This window comes from Rutidosis leptorrhynchoides, chromosome 11 (assembly GCF_046630445.1).
Source record: "Rutidosis leptorrhynchoides isolate AG116_Rl617_1_P2 chromosome 11, CSIRO_AGI_Rlap_v1, whole genome shotgun sequence".
Classification (NCBI taxonomy): domain Eukaryota; kingdom Viridiplantae; phylum Streptophyta; class Magnoliopsida; order Asterales; family Asteraceae; genus Rutidosis; species Rutidosis leptorrhynchoides.
Window position 1 is genome coordinate 354191074 of NC_092343.1, and position 16118 is coordinate 354207191.

The 16118-nt window shown below is 31.6% G+C and overlaps 1 pseudogene; it reads right to left on the bottom strand.

Annotated features, from left to right (window-relative positions):
- Positions 1-1009: 1009 nt before the first annotated feature.
- Positions 1010-1201, bottom strand: LOC139879326 (small nucleolar RNA U3; annotated as a pseudogene).
- Between the last annotated feature and the right edge of the window lie 14917 nt (positions 1202-16118).

The following is a 16118-nucleotide window of genomic DNA, read 5'->3' on the forward strand; positions in this document are numbered from 1 at the left end:
TCCACGCTAACTGTTCCTAGCTAACTGTTCCCAGCTAACTATTAATTCCGTATTACATTTTATTTATTGCAATTTACATTCTCGCAATTTTATTTATCGTCATTTAATTTCTGTTATTTACTTTTATGCACTTTATTTTACGCACTTTAAATAACGGGACACGTACACAAGGTTTCGACCTATCATATCGACCCATCTATATATATATTTCGGAACAACCATAGACACTCTATATGTGAATGTTGGAGTTGGCTATACAGGGTTGAGGTTGATTCCAAAATATATATATACTTTGAGTTGTGATCGACACTGAGACCGGTACACGGGTCACGATACATATTAATTATATATATTAAATTATATATGAATACATTGAACTGTTGAACTATTGGACCATTGGACAATTGGACTGATAGACTGCTAACTATGGACAAGTAAAATGAATTAAAATATTGATTATAACATATGAAACTAAACTAATCTTCAAGTTTGCCACTTGATTCTATCTTAAACCTCATTTGTATCTCAACGTTTACAATCCTCGTACAAACCTATCAGGATTCTTGAAAATACCTCAATCGAGAAGTTGAACCGACCGCACTTCATCTATAGAAGAAAAGATCTATACACATGAAAAACTCTTGAACCCAAAGTCATAGTTTAACACGTACCGCGACTAATTCTTTAGCATTTATTAGCAAAAACAACCTTACGATTCCTTTTCAAAGTAGCCAATTTTGTCACAGCTTCAGCAGAACAACTTCGACTTTTCATTCGAAAAAGTCTTATTATAACTTTGATATATACGATTGGTTTTCCTCATCGTTACCGGGAAACCTTTCATACTCCGCCATTTTATCATCAGCATTTAATCATCTAAAAACACAATTCGCCCAAAAACACCTCGGATTGATAATCGACGATTCAGATATGACTGCATTAAATGCAGAGGAAACAGTAAAATTTTAGATGGCCTAAATGGCCAAAAGTTTGATGATAAAGAAGAGATTGTTTGTCAGACAACCATTTAGCCATGCCAGGAACCATAACATGGTCTAGCAACGATCCTCTACTGAGCCATGGTCAAGACCATAAGACTGTGTTAATCACGCTCTGGCTAAATGGTCATGTTTCATCAACCAAACATGGGTTTCTGTCTTCTTAAGTATCGAGAATAAAGAAGGGAATGTTAGGAACGCTCGATAGAAAATTTAGTGCTGAAAAATGGATTGAGCTAACCGTGAAGGAAACAAAGAACAAATACAAGGAATGAACCTGCCTTTAAATAATGCAAATGATTCAGTGTCTGTTGAAACCGTCAGTATGAACCCTACTCCTTATTCTAAACTTTTTCAGATGATATTATTCATCATCATCTTATCTTAGATATTATAAGATATCTTCATATTTTCCGCTATACATATTCTCCATATTTCTAAAGATATTTTCACAACTATTCCTATCTGTAATCATCTATCTCCCCGTAATATCTGCGTTACAACATAAAAGAAACTGTGTTAGTTTCTAAATTCTGAAATCTTCAAGTTTAAAATATGAATGTTTTGAAGTAGTGTTGGGAACTGATGCATGAATTAGTATAATATAATGAAACTTGATCAACTTCATTATATTACAGTAAGTCATGTTAAGTTTCTAATGGAATGTGATGATTCACAGTACCATCATCATGTGCCATATTTCACGGCTCTTACATTCTATCCAATTCCCAAACATATTAGGAACATATCATCTTGATAGTTCTATCTTTCCCAGGATATTTTGGTAATTTGACAAATCAAAATCGTCTCGTTACCATTTCTTTCTTAGAACATTAAGCTATGTTCATTTCGAATTTCATACCTACGAATTCCGGACCATTGTTCGCTTGACTTGAGGACGGGAAGAAGAAACAAAGGGACAAGGCCCCGAAATAGAAATTGAAGTATAAATCGCAGCAAATAGGAGAAAGCATTAACTGTGGATGACAATGATTATAGAAGACGGAAGCAGGAACATCGAAGTGTAAAGAGAGATATCAAACCCAACAACCACCCAGAAACTACAAACCGTGTATATCAATACGTATTGCCACGAAAAGACACGGGAGAATTAGAAACATTATAATTCCAAGTAAATCATAAAAGTGAATAGATTCTTCTGGCGGCAGATGAAAGAGAAGAATGAAAGATATGAAAGTTAGAAGTATAATAAGAATCAGAGTAGGATGGAGCATATTGGAGAATGTTTTAAAGTAGGAATTAAGGAGAAAGCGTAGAAGATGTGGGATATGGAAATAAGGAAACGAAGGGGGTAGTTTTATAGTGAAATATCTGACAAAGAAATGAAAACAGATTGTCGCATTAAATCAGAGAAGATCCTGATTTCCTAAATCTTCAAAGAACCAAATCTTATTACTTAAGATTCTCTTTAAGTCCCTTAAATTCCGGAAGTCAATAGTAGCTACATCATCGTTTAAAACAATTCCAAATTATTTATTTCACTCTTTTGTGATAGCTTCACTCGTACGCTCTACATGATCGAATCGTTTTATCTATATCTTTCAATAATGATAAAACTCCGTTGTTATCTCATATTCGTCATGAAAACATTCCTATTGTTATTTATGACAACCTCTACCAAATTTCGGGGACGAAATTTATTTAACGGGTGGGTACTGTAACGACCCGGAAATTTCCGACCAAATTTAAACCTTAATCTCTATAGGTTTCCGACACGATAAGCAAAATCTGTAATTTTGAGTCTAGAAAGTTTGAAATCTACATTTGGATAATTAGTTACCCTCTGACCAAGCCTGATGATACACGAACAATTAATTGTACATAGTTTGTGTGTATATATAGATATATATATATATAATATTTGAAAATGTAATTTGAAATACTAAACGTTGATGTTATATGTAATTATGTGATAAAAATATTTTTACCTTTTTAGATCAAATTTTAGTACCCCGTACATAACATTTGGAACAGAAAGTAAACAATTATCGAACCTTTTTGACCAGGTTTCAAACAATTAATGAGTGAAATAATTAAATAAATTTAATCTAAAAATTTGGGATTTTTTAGAAACACTTTTATCCGTAACTGTTTAGCAAGGGCCACGATATAACACTCCGTGACTTGAAAATATCTAACTACTGGTATAATAAGTCAATAATTTAGACTAGTGTACTGTTAAATTACGTTTCAATTACAATTGAATTATGATTGATAATAATATGTTAATTATTAAAGCTATGTTTTTCTTTGTCTGCCATTTATCAACATTCATATCTAGACTATCTCTTACTCTATATATACATAATAACATATATGTATATCGATAGAACAATTCATATAGCAACCAAGAAATGAACCATCTTCTTTCTGTATTTTTTTTTTTTTTTGTGAACCAACCTTCAACTTCACCACACAGCCCGCTCACTTTTCTCCATCACTACACTCGTAGGACGTCAATCACCAATCACCACCTTCAAACTTTCACCATTTCGTGAACCACCACTACCACCGGCCACTTCACCATCTTCTTCAACACCACAAACCATTGGTTTCTTTCATTAACTATTAATTGTCACCATGAAACCACCGAAAACCCAATTCTTGCTTCCCCTTCGACAACCACCACCCTTGAAAACACTTCCATCATCACAACAAAATCGCCACCCCTTTAAACTGTTACAACCATCAACACTTAAACCATCTAATATATTTTTTCTGTCTTCCTGCTTAAACTTCAATCCATTGGAGCTGCTGTCATCATCCTTTCACCATAAACAATCGAAACCATCATCACCATGACCAAATATTTTGCTTTCCTGTTCACTACACAGATCAACACAATTACCGAAACAACATAATCAAACATCACTCGGAAAAACCTAATTATGGACTGATCGATCCTATCTGTCTTTTTACTGTCAAATACCATTATTTACTGCACGTATTAGATCCATTTAATAGAAATTGAATGTATCAACGAAACAATTACTCAATTGATCAATATTTGAATCGATTATACAATCGATTGAAGGAAGAGGATGAATTACCTTAATGATGAAGACAGATGAGGACGATGAATGATGATGATAAAGTGATGACCGAATCATATCAAGTTGTTGTGAAATCGATCGATTGATTTAAAAGGATCGAAGGTCCTATGGAGTTGTTCTGCGATCCTGCTGCTGCCTTTCTGGATTCGTTTGAAACAAACCACAGAACCAAATAATCCCCTTTCTTTTTTTTTTATTTAGGTTATAAACCTTAAAAGAAACATATCCTTGAAGTCGGATCATAGGCTTTTAAATTGAGTTGGGCCGAAGATATATGGTTGGGCCGTAATTGTTTTGGGCCGAAATCCTATTTTAGTTTTACGGATGGAATGGTTTCTGTGAGAAAGATGAAGAATAGGAGGTTATTAAATACGCTTTATAACTAAATGGAAGGGCTTTAAAAACAGAAATCGGGCAATAGCCCCATGGTTGAAGGTGTTGAGTGTATTCAAGAGGTCGGGGGTTCAATCCCAAGCCAAGGCATTTTCTTTTTACAGCCTAATTAATTAAGGTAGTTACTCAATTATTATTATTATTATTATTATTATTATTATTATTATTATTATTATATATTCGTTAACATTGTTATTGTTATGATTTACTAACTATATCAAAATCAATAAGAATATTTTTATTAAAATTTTAGAATCACTAGTATTATCAATATTATTAACACTAAAATTATTATGAAAATAAAAGTTTTAAAGATATTATTAAGGTTATAGGTATGCACCACTCATAGTAACAATTTTACATAAATACTCATAAATAATGAATTAAGTATTTTCTTAAATATAATACAAATCAGATATATATATATATATATATATACATATTAAAATAACTATATAGATATTAATCATTTTGAATATATGCACAGATTAAATATATAACATATAAATTAAGATATAATATATAAAGCTGTTCGATACGAATATGTGTGTTAATAAATATACATGATTGAATAATAGGTTCGTGAATCCGAGGCCAACCTTATACTCGATCAATGATGTTAAATGTATTTTTGCTACAAAATACATTAGGTGAGTATATAGTCCCACTTTTAAACTCTAAATATTTCGGGATGAGAATACATGTATTTTATGTTTTACGCTATGGACACAAGTAACTGAAAAATATATTCTACGTTGAGATGTACCACTGGCATACTTCCCTGTAGCTTGGTAACTAATATTTACAGCGGTATTGTAAACGCGAATCCTGTTGATAGATCTATCGGGCCTGACAACCCCAACCGGACTGGACGACCAGTATTCAACGGTTGCACAGTACTTCGTTTCGTGACTACACTTGGTACAGTGTAGTAAGATTTCATATTAAAGGGAATATGCGACGTGATTAAATGTTAAGTATGGTTACCAAGTGCTCAACCACTTAGAATATTTTTATTAAAATGTTTATATATGAAATCTTGTGGTTCATAGTTATAACGCTGCTAGCAACAAACCTATATATCTCACCAACTTTATGTTGACGTTTTAAAACATGTTATTCTCAGGTACGAATTAAGTCTTCCGCTGTGCATTTGCTCAATTTAAGGACATTACTTGGAGTCGACCATCGCAATGGGACCAAATGTTGAAGATATCGTCCGGGTGGATAAGGACGGGTCTTTACAACTTCTTATCCATTTCTTCTCGAAACGCTCCCATTTGCTCCGCAACGGCGGCCGCAACTCTAGCGTTAAACTCTTCGTCATTCGTCTCGATCTCATTTCGCGTCATCATTCTAAAGAATGCAAACGATTAGTCCACGAACGTATAAACCACACGCACAACACCGCCCCATCTTGCTCAACACTCGTCGTACATCACTTGTTAGACATGATTTGCACCCGTAATAAGGTTCGCAAGTCCTTATTACGCACACACGCCGTATCAACTTGTTAGTACAACGACTATCTTGCTTGATGATATTCGCAACGCAAACATAAATATAAACACAACGCAAAGTGTATTAATAGTATTCGCGTATATAAACGTTAGACCACCAACAAATTAAGGCATTAACCACATTTCCCATTCCGACCCGTACTCCTACAAGTCCCGCAACCAATAAGCACACACAAAAGTCTAAGTCTAGGCACCTATCTCAAGTCACCTAAATCCCTTAGATCATGCTCTGATACCACTTGTAACGACCCAACCCGTTATCCAACCGAAAATACGCCTTAATTTTTTTTCTGAAACAACACATCTGGACGGCGTCCAGTTATCTGGACGACGTCTAGTATTAAAGGACTGGATGACGTCCAAGCTCCTTGGACGGAGTCCAAATGAACTGCAAGTTACTAATCAGCATTACATTTACATGCGAGCGAAAAACCTGCTTTCCGACACTTTCACACGAAAACACTTTCACACGAAAACACTTTCACAATATGTTATAATAATTAAAACTAAGAGTTTTCCACAATAAAACCGAGTTTTGCGACACCGGGCCCACATCGGCCGTTTTACGACTTTCGTACAAAATCACAAGTTTTCGACCACGTGAGTTTTAACATAAACTAAAGACCGAGCATGGCGATTGGGGATACGCTACCCAATCCTAATCAATCCAAAAGCAAGATCTTCTAAAGCAACTACGCGAGTCCACTAGTTCCCACGCTTACCCGAGCTACCGCATCCATGCATATCAATAAAAATGTAAACAACGAGAGGGTAAGCTAATGCTTAGTGAGTGAGAATATACTACATACATATATATGCATAAAATGAACACGCCACACGAATAATCAATTAACACATACCGAAGCATCCACGTATATGGCAAACTAAGCATACCGTTCAACCGCTATATATCAAGCTAATAATCAACAAGTAAGTTCACCAACGATGCTTTGAACAACACCCACAAGCTACACCCGGAGGGCTAGCTACAACACAATGATACAACGATATATAACAATAAAGCATAAAACTCCCAAGGTTAACCCCTTTAACCCAAATACCAAATGAAGATTGGCCGAACTACACGAGCCTTAATAAATCCGCATCCACCCGAGACTACTATCTTCAATATCACAACAACATCGAGGTTGGCCGAACTACCCGAGCCTTAGTGAATCCACAACCACACGAGATCACTACCTCAGTAAGATGACCGAACTACACGCGTCATCGTGTATAACAACCCTCACTTTTCGACTTCCGATTTTACTAAAATACCTAGAGTTGTTATATACGAATAAATTTAACGTTGACCGAATAAACGTACGCTTAAAATAAATAATATAATTATAAATATTATAAATAAGATTATGATATATATTATAACATAATTACATCAATGAATATATATAATATTTATATTACTTTTGTTATTTAGTTAATAGAATATATAATTAACTAAATAATACATAATATTATAACATTTATAAAACTAATAAAAACTATAAATTAATAATCATAAATTTTAATTTTTATAAAAACTAAATATAATAATAATTTTTATATAAAATTCGTATTTAATAATTAAACAAATATAGAAATAAAATGTTAAATGTTCTTAGAAATATATTAAACAAATTTTCTTTTTAGAATTTTATACAAAAAAAAAAATCAAAACTATATCTACTTTTAATAAATAAATACAAAAATACAAACTACTTTTTCTTTTAAAATTTACTTTTAATAAAAATACAAACTACTTTTATTTTAAGATTTACTTTTAATAAAAATACAAACTACTTTTTCTTATTTTAACTTTTAAGATTTACTTTTAATAAAAATACAAACTACTTTTTATTATTTTAACTTTTAAGATTTACTTTTAATAAAAATACAAACTACTTTTTCTTATTTTAACTTTTAAGATTTACTTTTAATAAAAATACAAAATACTTTTTCTTATTTTAACTTTTAAGATTTTACTTTTAATAAAAATACAAACTACTTTTTCTTATTTTAACTTTTAAGATTTTACTTTTAATAAAAATACAAACTACTTTTTCTTATTTTAACTTTTAAAATTTACTTTTAATAAAAATACAAAATAATTTTTCTTGTTTTAACTTTTAAGATTTACTTATTTTATTTTAATTTTTTTTACCTAACATTTTCAACTATAAATACCACATACATTTCTCATTTCAAACTTACACCTTAATCTCTCATTTCTCTCTTAAAGAACTACTTCTAGTTGATATCTCGGTCACTTACTTGCTTTACTTTCCTTTCTTGCGTGGAATACTTCAACTGCTATTTAAGGTGAGTTTCATTTGCTCCCTTTTATATATATTTTTGGGACTGAGAATACATGCGCTGTTTTTATAAATGTTTTACGAAATAGGCACAAGTACTAAAACTAATTCTACGTGGGTTTAAACCAGAAATATACCCTTAGCTTGGTAACATTAAACTACATGTCTATGTACGGTAGGCGCGAATCCTAAAGATAGATCTATTGGGCCTGACAAACCCCATCCTGACTATGGGATGCTTTAGTACTTCGAGGTTATTTTAAACACACCTGATCTGGTGTACTTCAGAGGGTAAAACATGAACGTTAAGGCTTGTTAACGGGTGCCTACAACTTATAGAATGCTTTTATACACTTGCTAGTGTACGGATATTTATGAAACTGAAATCTTGTGGCCTATTATTATAACGGAAATGATTGATTTTGATAAACTAATGAACTCACCAACCTTTTTGGTTGACACTTTAAGCATGTTTTGTCTCAGGTGACGAATAAGATGATTGTCATGATTGCTACCTGATGAATTGAATGCTGCTACATGGAGTCTTCATTTCATTACATTTACTTTGCATTAAGACTATTATTATTATTTCAGTTTAAATTTGATGTAAAACTTTTAATGTTTCCGCTGTTTTATTAATAAATGTTTTATTCAAAACATCTCATATAGAGTCGTTCTCGTTTATACAACTGTGATTTGATATAATTAGTCACAAATACCCTAGGCCCTAATTTGGGGGTGTGACAGATTGGTATCAGAGCAGGTTGTTGTAGAGAACCAGGATTGCATTTTATGTGTGCCTTATACAATTAGGTACCTTAGCAATGTAGGACTACAACTTTCCTTGACCATAGTGCCTTTAATTGTTGCCTTTAATTGATAAATGCTACACTATACCTTAGAAACTATACTTAAATCTTAAGATTATAACATACACGATAATGTGAAATTACTCGAACGTCAACGCTACTTAAGGCCTAGGGTGATCCTTGGTACCACTATGGGACGCTTGTGGATTTCGAATGCCAAACTTAGATTTTGGTCGAGAATTCCTGGGCCAACCGGTAACAATTGATCATTCAAGTGACTCGGCGGTGGCATAGATGTTTGGGTATGGTGCACAATATCAAACCTGACTATAGTGATCATACAACACTTAGTCACTTACGCACTTAATAAGTGGTGAACTTATTAAGAACAACTCACCTAGTCATCTATCCTGGTTTTGTGTATTACATATGTATTACATGAAATATTATCCAAGATTTTTGAAACTCCTATAATTCATACTCAAACGTATATAACTCCCTGTTATATCACGAACCTATATGCCTTATGCCTTTATGCATCGGTTTGCGAACCGGGAAATGTCATTGGGTTATCACAGTATCTGAATTGAAAGTCTTTAATCGAAAGATTATTAAATTACATACTTATCATTTTATAATCTCGACATGTCATACTGCCATTATTAGAGTATAGACAAATCATATCTTAGCATATCTATTCCCAATAGACCTTGTCTAACACTTTTTCTAAATTTCCTCCGTAAATTACGGAAATCTTTCTGCTATATATACGTATTCAAGGAGATGAATATATCATTCAATATTCAACACTCATTTCATATCAAACCCTATTCCAAACACATAATATGGATTTCTCACCAAATTCCTCAAGTTCTTCTAGCTCCAAAGATAGTGTGACAGGAGCACACCCACCGATCAATTACCGTGATTTCTTTAGAAAATGGGGATGGGTTCGCGAAATACTCACCCTATGGAGAAATGAAGAAGGTACTCCTTATCACGAGCCAAACTTACCACCAAACGTCAGAGTACTCGATCCTCTTACTGGCGAACCTGTTCGCAATACTGTTTTCACTCTTTTCGCAAGGATTTTCCGCCTCGAAGGTCGACTCGATGTAACCAACGACAATATTCGTCCTCTACTCTCGAATTCTAACCAGAAAGGGTTATTAGAAGAAGTTAGAAGACTTCGAACTAAATATCAAGAATTGACAAACCTTACAGAGGAATGGGTAGAACAAATCCATAGACTCGAGCGTAAAGTAGAAACCCTGGAGGAAATAGTGCACGATTTGGTAGCTAGGCTCACACTTACTAACCAAGTACCAACAGCAGCACCAGCACCAGCACCAGCACCAGCACCAGCACCACCAGTACTATCAGCATCACCACCAACAGCATCAGCTTCACCAACAACAACATCAGCATCCCACGTCTCAACATCATAATCAGTACCTCAAACATCGACATCATACGCCCATAGATACTAAGGAATATTAGTAATAATGAGTTAAGATGTATTGACTCATTCTTCCTGAAGAATTATATATGTATACTTTATATATATATGGTTTGGAACAATAATAAATCTTTTCGTACTAAACTATTACGTGTGAATCTTAACTAGTATGTACTACTTGGTTAATTCATATCACTAATACGCTATGATGTACATCCTTCGTTAATAACTTAACAATCATTAATCACTGCTTCAGTACAATAAACTCCATTTCATAATAAACTAAGTGTATTATTCAAATGCATGTGTGATTTTACACTCCTATTTTTCGATGTACTCGAAAATTTCTCGAAAACATCATTTGTGCCTTATGAATTTCACAAGAAATCCACGAGCATCAACATCATTTACTGAGGTATATTAATAACAATGAACGATGAAGTATTGATTCATAACTTCATTAAAGAAATATTCCGCGACGATTATTTAATCTCTAAAGTTTTGGAGATTATTTATTCTCGTTTCAACCGTAAATCAAATGAGTTTAATATTATATTAACTTATTAAATTCATAATTACATCTGAAGAAAATATATATGTATGTATATTTTCATAAAGATTGTATTTAAAAATTCTTTTGTACAAACTGTTAATTGTGAAAATATTTTAACGGGTAGGTAATACCCAAGAAATATCTAACATTCACATTAGTATATTACATTGTACATTCTTCAAAATCCTTGAAAACATATCAGATTGATAATCAATGATTCAGATCAGTTAACCTTGAGAATGCTGATGAAGCAGCAAAAGCTGTAGATGGCCTTAATGACCAGAAGCTTGATAATAAAGAATTGTGTGTTGGAAAAGCTCAAAAGAATATCTGGTATTGAAAGACGGATTGAGCAAAACATGAAGGAGACCAATGACAAATCCCAAGGACTAAACCTATAACCAAAGAATCTAGATGATTCGATTTCTGAAGGAAATCACAGAAGATCTTTTTACGCATTCTAAATCCTTACAGAAGAATTTCTTCATTATCCATCGATTTTAGAAATTCTAAAATATCATCATATCTTTCGTTATAAATATCCTCGATATTTCTAAAGATATCTTCATAACGATTCTTGTCCGCAATTAATTATCTCTTTGCAATATCTTTATTACATCATAAAGGAAAACTGTTTAAGTTTCTATATTCCGTAAAATTTAAATTCAAATTTTGAATGATTTGAAGTAGTGTTGAGAATTGAAGCATGAGTTAGTATAATATAACGACGTCAGGCCAACATGATTATATTACAGTAAGTCATGCTAAATTTTTAATGGAAGATGATGATTCATAGACTTTATAATCATCATTTGCCATGTTACACGACTCTTACATTCTACTTAATCTCTGAACATATCAAGCAAATATATTCTTGATAGTTCTATCCTCAGTAATTCTGGTAATTTACCAAATCAAATCGTGATATTACGCTTAGAACAGTAGGTCCATTCGAAACTTCATACCTACAAATTCTGGACCATTACTCGCTTTACTTAGAGTCGAGAGGAGAATAAAAAGGCAAAGAGCTCCGACATATAAGGGAAAATATGTAGCCCGATAACGATACCGAAATTACAAACCGTGTATATCAATACGTATTGCAACGTAAAGACATGGGAGAATTAAAAACACTATAACCCCAAGGTAATAGTAGAAGAAAACAAATTCCTCTAGTGGTAAATGAAAAAGAAGAATGACTGAAATGATAGTCAGAAAAATATCCAGGATAAGAACTGGATGGAGCATTCTCACAATCTTTGGAAGTATGAATTGAGGAAGAAAGTATAGAAGTGGTGAAGATAATGAAACGGAAGAAGCTAATTTATAGCAAAATTCCAAACACAGCAATTGAAGCAATTCACCTCATTTAATCAAAGAAAATTTCAAATTCCTTAATTACCGGAGAATCAAATCTTATGGATTACGAAGATTTCCTTTAATCCCTTGAATTCCAAAAATCAATCGTGACTACGTCAAAAGTTAAGGCGAACATTTAATTTCTCATTCACTCTTTTACAATAGCTTTGTTTATACGCTTCCTATATTCAAATCGTTTTATCCATATTATTCAGTAGTGATAAAACTTTATTTTTTCAACTTATATTCATCATTACAATATTCTTGTTGTAAACAATGATGATCTCTATCAAACTTCATGACTATAATTTTCATGAACTACTCTCTGTTTTGTCTACCCTAATATTGTGACATAAACACTCAAAGTTTTAAATAAGCTCAATACTATTCATAACATATTTCATGTGTTCAGTTTACTAAAATGCTCGTATAACACCATCATCCCTTTTGAGGATAATCTAATCAAATGACACTCTTATTAATCCTTTAGATAACCTCCGCATTAATGATAAAATGCACTTTATAGAAGAACCTGTAAGAAATTAGGGTTCGTATTATTTAAATGCATGAAACAGAACAATATTCTATCCGTTGGAATTCACGAAAGGCCCCGAACCTACCTGGGAACGTGAAGACCAGATAAAACGTAAATATCCTCGTTTAGGTACGAACAACGCTGATTGATGGCAAAAACTAAATTTCGGGACGAAATTTCTTTTAACGGGTAGGTACTATAACAACCCTCACTTTTCGACTTCCGATTTTACTAAAATACCTAGAGTTGTTATATACGAATAAATTTAACGTTGACCGAATAAACGTACGCTTAAAATAAATAATATAATTATAAATATTATAAATAAGATTATGATATATATTATAACATAATTACATCAATGAATATATATAATATTTATATTACTTTTGTTATTTAGTTAATAGAATATATAATTAACTAAATAATACATAATATTATAACATTTATAAAACTAATAAAAACTATAAATTAATAATCATAAATTTTAATTTTTATAAAAACTAAATATAATAATAATTTTTATATAAAATTCGTATTTAATAATTAAACAAATATAGAAATAAAATGTTAAATGTTCTTAGAAATATATTAAACAAATTTTCTTTTTAGAATTTTATACAAAAAAAAATCAAAACTATATCTACTTTTAATAAATAAATACAAAAATACAAACTACTTTTTCTTTTAAGATTTACTTTTAATAAAAATACAAACTACTTTTATTTTAAGATTTACTTTTAATAAAAATACAAACTACTTTTTCTTATTTTAACTTTTAAGATTTACTTTTAATAAAAATACAAACTACTTTTTATTATTTTAACTTTTAAGATTTACTTTTAATAAAAATACAAACTACTTTTTCTTATTTTAACTTTTAAGATTTACTTTTAATAAAAATACAAAATACTTTTTCTTATTTTAACTTTTAAGATTTTACTTTTAATAAAAATACAAACTACTTTTTCTTATTTTAACTTTTAAGATTTTACTTTTAATAAAAATACAAACTACTTTTTCTTATTTTAACTTTTAAAATTTACTTTTAATAAAAATACAAAATAATTTTTCTTGTTTTAACTTTTAAGATTTACTTATTTTATTTTAATTTTTTTTACCTAACATTTTCAACTATAAATACCACATACATTTCTCATTTCAAACTTACACCTTAATCTCTCATTTCTCTCTTAAAGAACTACTTCTAGTTGATATCTCGGTCACTTACTTGCTTTACTTTCCTTTCTTGCGTGGAATACGTCAACTGCTATTTAAGGTGAGTTTCATTTGCTCCCTTTTATATATATTTTTGGGACTGAGAATACATGCGTTGTTTTTATAAATGTTTTACGAAATAGGCACAAGTACTAAAACTAATTCTACGTGGGTTTAAACCAGAAATATACCCTTAGCTTGGTAACATTAAACTACATGTCTATGTACGGTAGGCGCGAATCCTAAAGATAGATCTATTGGGCCTGACATGAAATGTCCCGTTCTTATTGATTAAAAACGTTCCATATTAATTGATTTCGTTGCGAGGTTTTGACCTCTATATGAGACGTTTTTCAAAGACTGCATTCATTTTTAAACAAACCATAACCTTTATTTCATCAATAAAGGTTTAAAAAGCTTTACGTAGATTATCAAATAATGATAATCTAAAATATCCTGTTTACACACGACCATTACATAATGGTTTACAATACAAATATGTTACAACAAAATAAGTTTCTTGAATGCAGTTTTTACACAATATCATACAAGCATGGACTCCAAATCTTGTCCTTATTTAAGTATGCGACAGCGGAAGCTCTTAATAATCACCTGAGAATAAACATGCTTAAAACGTCAACAAAAATGTTGGTGAGTTATAGGTTTAACCTATATATATCAAATCGTAACAATAGCCCACAAGATTTCATATTTCAATACACATCCCATACATAGAGATAAAAATCATTCATATGGTGAACACCTGGTAACCGACAATAACAAGATGCATATATAAGAATATCCCCATCATTCCGGGACACCCTTCGGATATGATATAAATTTCGAAGTACTAAAGCATCCGGTACTTTGGATGGGGTTTGTTAGGCCCAATAGATCTATCTTTAGGATTCGCGTCAATTAGGGTGTCTGTTCCCTAATTCTTAGATTACCAGACTTAATAAAAAGGGGCATATTCGATTTCGATAATTCAACCATAGAATGTAGTTTCACGTACTTGTGTCTATTTTGTAAATCATTTATAAAACCTGCATGTATTCTCATCCCAAAAATATTAGATTTTAAAAGTGGGACTATAACTCACTTTCACAGATTTTTACTTCGTCGGGAAGTAAGACTTGGCCACTGGTTGATTCACGAACCTATAACAATATATACATATATATCAAAGTATGTTCAAAATATATTTACAACACTTTTAATATATTTTGATGTTTTAAGTTTATTAAGTCAGCTGTCCTCGTTAGTAACCTACAACTAGTTGTCCACAGTTAGATGTACAGAAATAAATCGATAAATATTATCTTGAATCAATCCACGACCCAGTGTATACGTATCTCAGTATTGATCACAACTCAAACTATATATATTTTGGAATCAACCTCAACCCTGTATAGCTAACTCCAACATTCACATATAGAGTGTCTATGGTTGTTCCGAAATATATATAGATGTGTCGACATGATAGGTCGAAACATTGTATACGTGTCTATGGTATCTCAAGATTACATAATATATAATACAAGTTGATTAAGTTATGGTTGGAATAGATTTGTTACCAATTTTCACGTAGCTAAAATGAGAAAAATTATCCAATCTTGTTTTACCCATAACTTCTTCATTTTAAATCCGTTTTGAGTGAATCAAATTGCTATGGTTTCATATTGAACTCTATTTTATGAATCTAAACAAAAAATGTATAGGTTTCTAGTCGGAAAAATAAGTTACAAGTCGTTTTTGTAAAGGTAGTCATTTCAGTCGAAAGAACGACGTCTAGATGACCATTTTAGAAAACATACTTCCACTTTGAGTTTAACCATAATTTTTGGATATAGTTTCATGTTCATAATAAAAATCATTTTCTCAGAAT